Here is a 14048-nt window from a genome sequence, read left to right on the forward strand (position 1 = left end):
CTCCCAGAGAGCTCCCGGCCCACTGATCCTCCAACTCTGGCCCACATATCGCTGAGAGCTGGACCTGGGCTCTCTCACTAAACCCACTGAATAAACCCGGCCTTCCAGCCCCTTGAGGTTTGCCTTAACATGCCCTGGAGTTCCAGGCACAATACCCATTTATATCTGCCTCCAAAATGCCCCAATCGGTGATTGCGGCCATTCTCCTGAGAGATGCTGGAACACTGCCCAGCAGGGGCCTGCAGACTTCCGTGTGGCGCCTTGCCCTCCCTTCCTGCACAGCGCCCCTCAGATCTCCCTCCAACTCTGCTTTCCTTGGACACCCCTCACGTGTCCCGGGGCTGATGCTGAAGCAGCAGGAATCAGGAGACTAGAACTAGAGAATTAATAGAAGATGGGTACCGAGGGTCCTGGATTCTTCAGTTCAGGGTCTTTCTCTCACTCTCACAGTAGGGGACAAGATGATATTGAGGAAAGACCTCCGTGGGCCCCTTCATTGTGGAATAGGGGGCAGCATGGCAATGGAAAGGTGTGGGGCTTGGGCCCACTGGCTCCATGACTCAGCACAAGTGATTTGCTTTCTCTGAGCCCTAATTTCTCATCCATAACACAGAGCAAGACAGGGCTGTGTATCTTACAAAGCTAGTCGCCCCCCTGTCCCCAATAAAATCCTGTTCACAGCTTTGTTACCAGAAGCCCTCTCTGGAAGGACTTCCTGTCTGGGAACATGGTTTTCTGCCTGTGATGCATGGGCACCCTTGAGTTTGCTGCCCAGGCTCCCAAGACCAGTTTCAAGGACAGACAATGCCTAATGTCAGTTACACGGGGTAGGTTATTGAATATGAGTACCACTTAAGAAAAAGCATCCTATTCTCTACCCCAACACAACATTTTAAAAAGGAGGGCCTAAGAATAGCCCTGGTCTTGATGAGTATTCAGGAAGCCTGCAAATCATAAAGATGTAGCCCAGACTGCTCCATTGTCCTCTTCTTGCACCCGGAGATGTTGAACTGAGCTGCACGCATGACCTCTCCAAGTAAGAATACATTTCCCAGTCATCCTTGGAGCCAGCATGCTCATATGACTAATTATGACCAAGCAGAATTATGTAGGAATGATGTGTGTATTCTCAGGAAAAGGTCCTTAGAGGATGTTTCCAGAGAAAAGAACCAATAGGATATCTATATGGAGAGGTATTAGCAGGAATTGACTCACGTGGTTGTGTAGACCAAGGAGTCCCACGATCTGCAGCCTGCAAGCTGCAGTCCCAGGAAAGCCAGTGGTGTAGTTCAGGCTGGTATCTGCAGGCCTGAGAACCAGAGGGACCAATGATGCAAATCCCAGTCCAAGAGCAGAAGAAGATGAAATAAAATACCCCAGCTCAAGCGGGGGCGGGGAAAAAAGAAGAGAATTCCTTCTTCCTGGGCCTTTTGTTCTATTCTGGCTCTTGACAGATTGGCCAATGCTTAACCACATTGTGGAGGGCATGTTCCTTTAGTGAGTCCACTGATTCAAATGCTAATCTCATCTGGAAACACTCTCATAGACACACCCAGAAACAATATTTAATCTGGGCACTGGTGGCTAGTCAGATTGACACCTATAATTAACCATCACAGAAGGAGAAGTTACCTCTTTCGTTTCTTCCTTATACCGGCTGACCAGAATTTGCACTGATGGCTGGAATCCAGCAGCCATTTTGGGCCATGAGTTGACCTTGAAAATAAAGAAGCTACACATAGCCCAGCAACAACATAGAAGGAACAGTGGAGCACCACTCCAGCCCTGCACTGGCTTTCCTCTGCCATTGGGATCATGGCTGACAAAGAAATCTCTCTAAGGATTAAGTCACTGTTATTTTAGTTTCCTCTATTCCTTGTAGCCAAACTTTCTCATAACTAATAAAACGCAAACATGCCACACTCAGAGGCAGATGGTGGGTTCTGTGGGGGCTTCTTTATTTGCCACTCATGTCTGCCTTCATTCACCTAGCGTGTTTGAACTTCCGTTCTCCCCTCCAGCCACAGAATTCATTCAGGAAAGGTCCAGCTACCGTTGTCGCACACTTGTGACAGAGGGCCAGAGGCTGGGATGAAGGGGGACAAATTCCAAATCCAGAGCAGAAGGAACCACGTCCCTTCCTTCATTTGCCCTTTCCTGTAGTCAATGCTGACTGATTCTGTGCCAGGTGCTATGCGGGGGTCTCACAAATACTCACTAATGACCCACTGATGGAGGCATCATCCCCATTTTCCAGAGGATTGGAAGCAGGTTTTGAGAGGTAAGGAAATGGCAGAGTGAGAATCAGTCTGCTTCCCTGTAACCCGCACTGATTACTTTTTTAGTCATTGAGCATACATCTGTTTGATCAGTGGGAGCTCGTCCCGGGTATTACACAGATTGACTCCAACATGGCAGAGAATGTAATCATCTGAAGAGTGCCCTGTTTCTAGCTCAGGATGGTAAGAGGGTGGGGTTGGGCCATCAGTGAACCCCTGGCCATTGAGTGCCTACTATGCACCCTGTTCCCTCACAGTTCATCATCACCAAGGTGAGGTTTCTGGGGCACCCGTTGCTCTGAAGGGTGAATAGCCCAGTTTTCTGTGTCAAGCTCCCCGGTCAGAGGCTCAGAGAGCTGGGTTGGGCTTCCTCTTTGCTGCCTGCCCACTGTGTGCTTGCAGGTAGGTAGGTTAACTGCTCTGGGCTTCTGCTGCTTCCTTCAGGGCCGGTGAGAGTGCCTCCCCTCACCCCCGCTCCCGCCTTGGCGCATGCTCCTTGGGAGGATTCCTTCATTCAGAGTTGCCTGACGCTCCTCAAAGAAGTGCTATTTAGGGTTATCCAGGAAATTACACTCTTGGTGGAAATTCAGGAACCTTCCGTTAGGCCCCCAAAATAATTCAGGTAAATAAATACGCGGCTTCAGTTGCAGTTTCTTTTTATAAAAGAGAGGAGACATTCGAGAAGGAACTGTCATTATAGTTGAAACAGTCATTGTCATCATGTTTTTATGTCCTCTTCGACCTTTTACTTTTGGGAACCTCTTTGAGAAGCTGTCTCATTGAAATGTGTTTCCAAAACTTATTTGGTGACAAGAATCTCTTGGGGTTCTTGATTAAACTACAAACACACAGAACCAGGATCCCAAATCAATCTTAGAGTTGTTATTCTAAAGGATGGGTGTGGGACCAGGATTCAGCACTCGTAAGAAGTGTCCAGGGCCTAGAAGTTTCTAGTGGTCAGAGGGATTTGGGGAGTACCCACTGGGCACGTAGTGTGGAAAGTCTGGCTCAATGTCTGATGCTCTCTTTTTAATGTTGGAAAACTCAAGGTCTGGAAAAATGAAATGGCTCATTCATGAGCTTGCAGGTGCTGGGCCTATGTAAACCAAGACTTGAGTTCAAGTTCTGAGGCGACGAGGAAGTCAGAGAGAAATTTGAACCCTGATCTTCCTGCTTACTATCTGTATGATCTTGAGCGAGTTTTCTATTCAACTCAGGCATCTGTACTAGTGCCCAATCATGTCCCTGACTTATATGCTGATGGGTGAATGAGAGAGAATCAACCTGCCCTTGGGTAATCCAGAGCGTGGAGCAGAGACCAACAAAGAGCTCTCAAAGGTAAGGACGGCAGCCAGAGTGGAGGGGGCCCTGCAGAGGCACCCAGCCCACCTGGCTTGGTCTGCAGGGACAAGATAGGCTTCCCTGAGAAAAGCTGGTTAAGGGCTCAGAGGATGACTAGGACTTTGCCAGGGGAGCAAGTGGAGGAGGGCACTGCAGGTACTGAGGAAGAAGTAAAAAGACAGGTAAGGACCTGAACCAAGGCCTCTTGAGGAGTCAGAGAGAGACCAGTCTAAAGGCAGTGGTCCCCCAGGGAACGGGGGAGGGAGGCTGGTGCAGACCATGCAAGATCTCATCTGTGCACATGTGCTCTATTCTAAAGGCAGAGGGAGGTCACTCAAAGATTCCGGACGGTCCTATGCCATCAGGTTTTGGAGGCATGTTCCTGAGCCTCCGAATCTTCGTCTATAAATGCAGGGTCATAACTTGCCTCCTGCTCTCCCTCTTGCCCACTAATTCTTCACCCCAGAGGCAGACCAAAGCTCTCAGAATGGAAGCCAGATCCTGTCACTCTTTTGCTCAAAAATCGCTGGTGGTCCCCATCTTGACCAGAGCTCAAGATGGCGGTACCCCATCTCCGGGACGTTCTCGGCTCTGTACGTTCAGTCCCTCAGGAACCGTGGACCTTAATTTACCTTGCTAAGTTCAGACCACCTCTTCCTTTCCTCCTTCCTGCCCATTTTCCCATTCTTCCTGTTCTTTAATACTTCTGTAGTTTCCCTTTTATGTTCTGTTCTCCCAGCAGGCCTCATTGTGTGCAGAAACTGTGGTGGGGGTTGTGCTGTCTCCCCGCCTCCTGCTTCCAGTGTAGCCAAAGTGACCAAACGCTGTCCAAAGTAGCCAGCATGGCCTATGATCCTCTGGCCTCCATCCCCAGGCCTCCCTGTTGCTTCCCTTCAGGCTGTGCCCTGACCCAGGCCTCTTGGCCCTCCAGGAGGCTCGGCCCTCAAAACCCCTGCGTTTCCCAGGCCTTCCCTGACCATGCCCCTCTCCGGACAACTCGAACCTGCTATCTCATACATTTGTGTATGCAATTCTCTCTTGTATTCTCCCATTAGAGGGCCAGCACCATGGGGTGGGGAGTTCAGTGTCTGTTTGCTGCCATCTCCCCAGGGTCTGTCCGGTACAGAGCTACCAGTCCATGGTATTTGTGGGTAAATGATGGGATAATACCATAATACTGCATGGTTAATGAGATGCTTAAATAGCAGAATTACTGTATACGTAGTACCGGGGCGTTAAGTACTTAGCAAGTGGAAGCTTCCGGACTCCCAATTAGAAGTCCTTCCCAGGGAGGCCTACAACCCCTGGGCCACCAGTTGCCCCTAGGCCCTTTGCCCTGCCCATCTGCACCAGGCTCTGTCCCCAACTGTCGCACCTGATCCGTGCTGCCAGGTGCTGGCTTGGCTGTGTTCCTAGAGGGGGATAGGCAGTGTGCCACAGTTACTACTCATGCTGCTGAGGGAGTCTGGAGTTTGGCAACTCAAAACTACTCATTGTTCTGCTGCCCCCGGACCCTGTGTGGTCAGAGCCTGGTGTGGCCATCACGCCCAACTGGTGTCAGGTGTACGCCAGGGCACACAATGAATTGGTACTATTTTGCAGGTGCAGAAAAAAACCAAACCCTTCCCTCAAGCCTTGACTGATGGCTTCTTTTCTCTGACCCTGACACAAATGAACTGTGACTCCAGCACTGTGGACTTGGGATCATGTGCAGAAATCTCCCCACCCTAACCTAATGGCAAGGTTCACAGAGATGGCAAAGCTCTCTGCAGGAAGGGCCCAGGCAATATCCCCGGGAGGCTCTCCCCTCCTTGCTTTTTGCTCAGACCTCACAGAGGTGTAAACGAATAAATGGAGGTTGTGAAATCCTCTTCAAGAAAGCAGAGCTGTAAGCTGCCAGGTAGCCTTTAAATCTACCTGCTTCAGGAGGGTTGAGGCTTGCCCTCTGGGCTGGCTAGGGAGTTTGGACACGAGCACTGAACTTGGTTGCAAGGTGTTGTGGATGTCTGTGTGTTTCCATGGTGGAAAGAGAGTTTGTTGCTTTTTTCGATTCTCAGAACCCACCTGTATAAACGTCCTGGAGAACGAACTCACGTAAGATCATTGCGGGGATGACAGCTCAGCCTCTGATTGCCCCAGGACCTCCTGCCGGGTCACCAGTACTGTTCCGGACAAAACAAGGGGCAGATTAAAAAACAGCAAGCACAGAAAGAATACAAACCAAGCTTAAAAAAACAAAGCAGAGCAAAAAGAAATACACCAACATGTTAGCCATGATTATCCCAGGAGCAGTGGGGCAAAAGTCTTTTCCTTTCCTGTTCTTTTTTTTCATTTTTCCAGACTTTCTATTAAAGAAACATGTGGACCTTTATCATTAGAAGAAGAAAGCTTTCTTTGAAGGGAAAAAAAAAAATCACTGTAATTGTATAAGACTATCTATCTTCAACACTTCTTTTCATATTTTTTAAGGTTTTTTTTAAAAGATTTTACTTATTTATTTGTCAGAGAGAGAGAGAAAGAGTGCACACAAGCAGAAAGAGTGGCAGGCAGAGAGAGAAGCAGGTTCCCTGCCAAGCAAGGACTCAGGACTCCATCCTAGGACCCCGGGATCATGACCTGAGCCGAAGGCAGTGGCTTAACCAATTGAGCCACCCAGGCGTCCCATTGTTTTAGGTTCTTAAAGTTATTTTCGTTGTTGTTCAAGTTTGCAGGGGGTATATTTTGGTAACCAACTTTTCTGGAAAAAAAAAGTGAAAGTTTAGAAAAGCATTACCGTTCACTCTGGAAGTATTTCATTTAAGAAGTTCATAGAAATGCTTTAAAGGACAATTGTCACGTTCTGGTAAGTTCCAATAAACAGCAGAGTGCATTATTTGGAAACATGATTTTTATGGATAGTTTTTTTTTTTTTTTAATTTCATGTAATCAACTGTAAAGTCTTATTTCTTCAGGGACTGAGCTAAATTCAGTGAGCTAAATTTGCCCCGAGATAACACTCCAGGGCAATTCTCTAATTTTTCTATTCTTAGCTTCAGTGGGGGTTTTAAAAATACCCATTTTAAACGGTGGTTTCAGCTGATGAGCCCAATGTGCTAGCTACAGAACTCTGTAATTATAAGATTTCCTAGAATAAATTTAATTGGCAAACAAATTCTTACAATCAGCTGTTATTGTTGCTATAAATACCTCTCTTGCCTTTTTAAGCCCTAGCTGAGCTACAGGAGTTGTTCTGGCCTCTGGAAAAATGCGAATTAAATTTATGGGACCTCATTGTAGCCAATTGTTTTGATTTGTCTCAGGCAGGTGCCTATGTAGTTCAGAGTCCCCTGCACAAAAAGAATACAATATAAAGTTATTTTCATCCTTGTGAAAAAAGGCTATACTGTTTTTATTTACTTTTGGCATATTATAATCAGGTTTACAAATCCATGCCTATTTATGTCTAGTGAGGTCATCTCCTGGAATTCTATGAATGTATAAGGATTAAAATAATTTAACTGACTATAAGCCATTTTGTCTTTATATAAGTAGAGATTTTGCTTATCTTCTCGACTTTATTTATTTTTTAGTTTATTTATTTTATTTTATTTTATTTATTTTCTTGACTTTAAACCCTGGTTCTGTATCTTACTAGCTGTGTGACCCAGGGCAGCTCACACAATGTCTCTGACCCTCATTTATAAAACAGAAATGGTAATACCTCTATGCAGTAAGACTGCTGTGTTTTGGAAATAAATACTTTGGAAAATAAAGTATGTGATGGCATTTATTAGCACAGTGCGTATTTAAATATACTTCTTTCCCCCCAGACAATTTTCAGAGAATAATGTCAACTCTATTCAATTTTATTTCAATTACTCCAGACTGTGAAAATTGCTTTGACTGCAGTGTAAAGAGTCTTGGTTCTAAGGGAAAGGAATATTCGTGTTACCTGGTGTGATTTTACAACAAGCTTCAAGAGCCTCAAGCTAGTCCTTGAAGGATGGGTAGTTCTGATCTGAAGGAGAAGCCAGGTTTTGGAAGGAGGGAACAGAGAAAGAACACTGTGAGGCATCATAGCAGAAGCAAAGTCATGGCTGGAGAAGCATGTGTGGCGTGGGGGAGAGTCCTGCAGAGTTCTGGGTCTCCTCAGGGGAGAAGGGGCAGTGGATAGACAGGTGTGGACGCCATGTCTAATAGCTCAGTGGAAAGAACTGTGTTGTTAGAATTGTCTCTGCCATGTTCCCATCCCTTGAAGGGGCCTGACACTCCCTAAAAGCAAGTCTTGGAACTCTAGTCGAAGCTCAACAGACATTAATCACCATTAATCATTGACTAAGCGAGTATTTATTGGCCTGTCTGAGGCCCTTGGGAGTCAATGGTGAGCAAACACACATTTCTTGCCTTGCTGGGGTTTACATTGTACCAGATCAAAGGGACAGCAGTCAGATAAACAAATATATGTACTGTAGAATTTAATTTTAGGCAAGTAGTGCTGTGAAGTAAGACAAAAGTAGAGAGAGACAAAAGTTACTGTTTTCCATGGAGTGCTCAGAGACATTTCTCTGAGGTGATATGTGAGTCAAGACTGAAGTGCATATCTGTGAGAAGAGGGTTTCTGGCAGAAATATAGCAGGTGCAAAGGCCCAGATATGGAATTGCTTCAGGTGCTAATGGAACAGTAAAGAGCCTGGATGATTTCTATGCAGTACTAGAAATGTGGCCAAAGAGGTTTGAAGATACAGAGGAAGGTTTCTAAACTCAGACTCAAACTTGTCCCTGATCCTGCTCTGAACTTGGTCCTCCTAGACAGATTCTCTTGGCCCCTGCTGATTCCCTCTGCCCTGACAGGACCCCGACCCAGATGTGGCCATAGCACACAGTCCTGGAGACCAGTCTTGGGAAAGGAAGCCCATGGAGAAGGGTGCCTTCCCCACCAGTGTCCTCATCAAATCCTCACTTTTGTTCTCCAGGGCTGGTAGCAGGGGGAAGGTGGTCCACCATGGGAGGGCTATGATAGTCTCACCCCTGAGACTCACCTTTCCTTCCAGGGTCTCCCTGGTGTCATCACACCCCTGACGTCCAAGACCCTGCCCATTCTTTACTCTCTCCGACCCAACCCTGGACATAGAACTTTCCCTCAATTTGTTCCAGCCCAGCTGAGACTGTGCTGGACTGTTTAGCAAGACTTTATAGGGAATCTTGGGAGCATCGAAGGGACATAAACAGAATGACTGACAACTGTCACCAACAAGACTGCTTCCAGAACCCTCAAGGCCACCCACGCTATCCCCTGGTGGGCTCAATGTGTTCCCAGGCAGCCGTGGCCACCCTCCAGCACTTGGCACCCCTCCTTCCTACCCCCAGGGTCCAAGTCCCCACAGGGGGGCCCACAGAGAAGAAGATGGCGACACCTCACCAGTTTAAGGCCCACCTTCCAAGCTACTTCCTGTCCCAGCGTCCTTCTCTTCCCACCTGATTGACACTGAGAGTGTCCACTCCCATCTGAGAGACCCTGCTCAGCACCCCCAGGGGCTTGCAACCCCGGCTTAGACACATCAGAACACTGTCCCTTCAGTGTCATTCAGAGGTCTCATATATTCCCATGGGAGGGTTCCTCACAGCCCTACCTGGTGCCCCTGGACTCAGTCTGCCCCTGAGCTGCTTGCAGCAGGAACTCCCCCCTGGTCATCTCTGCCCACCAGCCCACCACAGGGGGAACCAGGAAGCCTGGAGGGATGCCTTCTTGCCCCACACTCTGCCTGTGAGACTCAGGCCTCCCTGGGCAGAAGCTAGATCTTTGGCCCAGCGGTTGTGGTGGGTTTACTGGGGAGGTCCTCACGACCTGCTGCTTTCAGGGTGAGGACATGCCTCCTTTTACCCATTGTGCTTTGGGCTGAGGAACTTTTACTCTGTTTGCAGGATATGTACTAAAATAAATGGTACAGAGAAGTGGTCCAAATTCGAACACAAAAGGAATGGGGCCTGGATAAGCTGTCCGGAAGAAGAAAAGAAAAAAACTTGCCTTGTAGCACAGGTGTGTAGAGCAATATTGCATACGTGACCTTGACAGACTGAATTCAAGATTGTACTATACTCCAGATGCAAAGATTCATTTTCTTGATTCCCTCGGGGAAGAGACTTGGCAAAATGCCATGGCTGAGGAATAGAGGGGGCCACTGGAAGGCAGAGCACTCTGCTTCTGGGCCGGGGGTTTTGGCTACCACACTGGACAGCTTGGTAAGCCAAGAGGCCTGAAGCTCAAGGAAGAGGAAACCAGGTCTGGAAGAACCCACGGAACCTGGTTTCTGGACCATTATGGCATTTTATGCTGAGCTGGCAGCACAGGTCCATCTGAGAGTGTACATGGAATCATCTGGAATATGGTAGGAAACCACCCAGTAAGAGTCCTGTAAGACTCTTCTACTGCCCAAGCAAGATGAGGACATTAGATATGACCCTGAGAGCAAGGCTCCCTCTTTCCATAAAGGGAACACATTTATGAGCACTCCTTATCCCTGATCTCTGGTCACTACTATAGCCCCCCTGTTATGGGTTAAAATGTGTCCCCCCCAAAATCCATGTTGGAGCCCTTACCTTAGGACCTCACACTGTGACCTTATAAGGAGGTAAGATCTTTGCAGAGGTAATTAGTTAAGATGAGATCTTTAGCATGAGTCCTAATCCAGCATGACTTGTGCTCTCACAGATCTTTCGAGGACATCTGGACAAGCCTCTCCCATGGTACCGAGCTCCTCTTCTTGGGGCAGTGGGGCCTTCAGGAGCTCTGGGGTTTCCCCACACCCGGAACAGGCAGCACCTACACGCTGTAAGCACAGAGGGTTCTGTCTGTAATTATGACTACTCGCTGCCCTTCTGTGGTTAGGTAGCAATGGTGACAGTCATCTCCCTGGATGCCAGGGAGGGAGGGACAGTGCTTCTCATTCTCTCCTCCCTCTCTGAAGCATTCTGATTCCCAGCAGCCAGAAGGAAGAAAGGCCCAACAGTACATTTCCTTATCTTAAACCGGGGAGTTTACCTTTGGGAAAGTAAATAAGGTGGTTGGAGGAAGTTTTTGAAAGAGAAAATGCGTGGCTCTGGGTGGCTGTCCCCTTTCCCACACTGGCATTGTCCCATTGAGTCTCTGAGTTAACTGAAGTCCTCCAAGGGGTCTGTCAGCCATTCACCCATCTCAGCCTGTCCACACCGGGGGCCGGGGGGGGGGGGGGGGGAACACAGGCTGCTCTGATGGAAAGCAAGTTAGTGATAGAGCTGAGAGTCAAGCTTGTGTCGTCTCTCCATAGAATTAATCAGGAGATCATTACTGAGCACTTGCTATTAGTACGAGGGAAGAAGGGACAAATGTAAACACAGTCAGACCTTGTAAACTGTCTGGATTGGCCCCTCTGAGCCCTCTCTCCTTCAGGGCTGCCTCACCAACTTGGTTGCCCAGTTGTTGCCCCAATCAGGAATCAGATGGTCTGGTCACCGAGGCTCCCAGACTACAAAGCAAGTCCAGAGTGACCACCATACCTGGCTGGCTTTTGTGGAACCATCTTCCAAGAGGCAGCAGAGGAAGGAGAAAAGTCCAGGCTGTAAGATTGCTTGGGGGTCACCAAATCCTACTACCCCATTTCTATCTTGTTAACCCTGTGAAATCGACTTCCTAGTTTTGTGCTTAGAGAGATTCAGGGGGTCAGATTCAAAGGACAGAGGGTGCTTATGGGTGGGGGAGATTTACCTCAAATTATGACATCACGGGTAAAGAACAATGATTAGTTCCAGAACAGGGGCCAACATTCAATCAGCCCCCACACTTCCCCACACTGCTGGGCCCTGAGGGACCATAACAGGACCAGTGCAGAGGACACTGTGGAGCAGAACAAAGTAGGAAGGACAAGGTTGTCATCTAGAAAAGACTCTCCAGGCACTAAGGGGCCTGATAAATACCTCTTTCTCTGCAGGGAGCAGTGGGGCCCACAACAAGGTGCTGGCCTCTCCCCAAGGGGTCCAAAAACCCTCAGGAGGAGGGATTCTTAATGGAAGCTCCTGCCCTGAGAGGGGCAGGAGGGATGGTCACTCTAGCAGATCCGGCTACTAGACACGAATGAGCTACAGGTATGATCCCACGCTCCTTTTTTTTTTTGACAGAGATCACAAGTAGGCAGAGAGGCAGACAGAGAGAGAGAGGGAGAAGCAGGTTCCCTCAGAGCCTCAGCAAGCTCTGCTGAGCAGAGAGCCTGATGCGGGACTCGATCCCAGGACCCTGAGATTATGACCTGAGCCAAAGGCAGAGGCTTAACCCACTGAGCCACCCAGGCGCCCCACCCTTTTTTTAAAAATTGAGGTTAAGTTCATAGAACATAAAACTAACCATTTTAAAGTGTACAATTACCTGAAGGGTATTTGGCACTCTCAAAACAAAGCACGGTTCTCTGTAAGCAGTAGCTCCCCATTCCCACCCCCTGCACCACTCTCTCGAACTCCCCCAGGTCCTGACAACCCCTAGGCTGCCTCTGTCTCCCTGCACTTACCTATCCTGGATACTCCCCCTACTTGGTGTCCTGCAAAGACCCACCAAGCATCAGCTTGAGAAGGGTGGGGCTGTGGTTTTCGTTTTGATATATTTTCACCTTTGTTGAGACTTGTCTGTGTTTGATAAAGTTGCAATGTCTTGGTGGAAAATCTGGAAATGGACAAAAGCCCAATGCGGAAACTGAAATCTCTCCTAGTCCCATGCCTCCCAATCTCTGCTAACATCTCAGGGAAAAACCTCTGATTTCACCCCTCTGCCGATGTGGACGAGCATCTGAGCCACTTCCCCAGTTGTGTGCTGGATTCTTAACCTGTATCATTCCTTCACCTGCAAAATGCCCATGTAATAGTACCTGCTTCATGGGTTTACTGAGAGGAGAAATGGGAGAATAATACCTGTGAAGTGCTGAAAATGGGGTGAACCACAGAATGAATGCTCCATCAACACAGACACATCAGCTACTATTGGGTTTTTCCCAACTTAGTGATGTGGGGGTTGTCGTATCTGCAGAGGAAGAAACCGAGGGTCAGGAGCCCAAGTTACTTGCCTAAAGGGCAGAGAAAGCAAATATACATAGAGTGCCGATAGGTGCTGATTGTTGCATTTCACAGAGAAGATAACTGAGGCCCCATGGGGTTAAGGTCGCACAAGGTCACACAGCTGCCTAGTGAGGGTCAGAGCTGGTTTTTCAGAAGGCCTTGTGTGTTGCTCCAGCCCCCACCAGCGCCACCTCCCTCATATCTGAGGCCTGTATTCTGGGGTTTTGAATCATGTGGTCAGTGTCCCTACCTTTGGGCGGTTCCAAGCTTCTAGTTCCACCTTCCTCTCTTCCCAGGGCTGCTGTTGGCTTCCCACCTGACTTGTGGCCCTGGTGATCTGGCCGTGAGCGAAGACACCCAGGCGGTGCTGCCAAAAGGCAGAGCTGGGGAAGCAGGCTTTCGAGGGCCCAGGTTTCTGCCACCGGAGCTGCTCAGGTCCTGCTCAGAGACTGTCCGGGGGCCCCGGGTGATGCCTTGCCAGGTGCCGGGGGCCTGGCCTGCCCTTACATGCACCATCTCATGGAAGTTTCCTGACTCCGCCTGAAGAAGGGGAAGCCCTCTGGAGGAAGAGCAAAAGCCTCCGGCTTGGCAGAGCAAGGAAGCCGTCTCAGGTCTGGCTTCTGGTCCAGCGACAGCACCAGCTCCCAATGGTGGGTGTTTGATCCCGTTACCAAAGTGATCAGATGGGCCGTGGAGCTTTCCCTGAGAGTCCACAGGAGGACTGCAAGGCTGCAGCCTTTTCCCAGGATGCTAATTAAAAACACAAGCCGACCAATACGGCATCGTAAATAATTCAACTTGGAGGAGCCCAGGGACCAAGGTTCACACTGCTGCTCGAATCCCTGCAGAGCACACTTGCTTTTGCAGCTCTTGACCCCCCTGCACTTGTCCCAGAGACACCAGGGTGTGGGGAAAGCCTTTCCACCCTGACAAAAAGGCTGTGTGAGGAGAAATCACCCTCCCTGTTCCTGGATAGGATTCTATAAAGACACACTATTGGAGCACAGAGGACCCCAGGGGAAGGGATGGAAAATGGAATGGGAAAAGCCAGAGAGGGAGACAAACCACGGGAGACTTTGAACTCTGGGAACCAAACTGAGGGTTGCAGAAGGGGAGGGAGGTGGCGGGAGGGGGTAACTGGGTGATGAGCATGAAGGAGAGCACGTGTGGTGCTGAGCGCTCGTTGTTGTAGGCAACTAATGACTTGTTGACCACTACATCAAAAACTAACGATGTACTATATAGTGGCCAACAACATAAGAAAAAAAAAAGAGAGAGAGAGAGAGAGAGATGCTAATGGAGGCCCAGTCCACCGTCTTGTGGCTGTGAGGTGGATGCCAGTGAACCCAGCTGTAGGGCAGGGGGCACCCAGGC

At 48.8% G+C, this 14048-nt stretch overlaps 1 protein-coding gene across 1 annotated transcript in view; it reads right to left on the minus strand.

Annotated features, from left to right (window-relative positions):
- Positions 1–10388, minus strand: part of PROM1 (prominin 1) — a 134979-nt gene extending 124591 nt beyond the window's left edge. Inside the window, exons 1-2 of the mRNA XM_059381297.1 lie at positions 10197–10388; positions 5685–5782 (exon numbers count right to left, since the gene is read on the minus strand). The gene's annotated coding sequence lies outside the window, so the exon portion shown is untranslated. The remainder of the gene's footprint in view (positions 1–5684; positions 5783–10196) is intronic.
- Positions 10389–14048: the final 3660 nt, after the last annotated feature.

This window comes from Mustela nigripes, chromosome 1 (assembly GCF_022355385.1).
Source record: "Mustela nigripes isolate SB6536 chromosome 1, MUSNIG.SB6536, whole genome shotgun sequence".
Taxonomy (NCBI): domain Eukaryota; kingdom Metazoa; phylum Chordata; class Mammalia; order Carnivora; family Mustelidae; genus Mustela; species Mustela nigripes.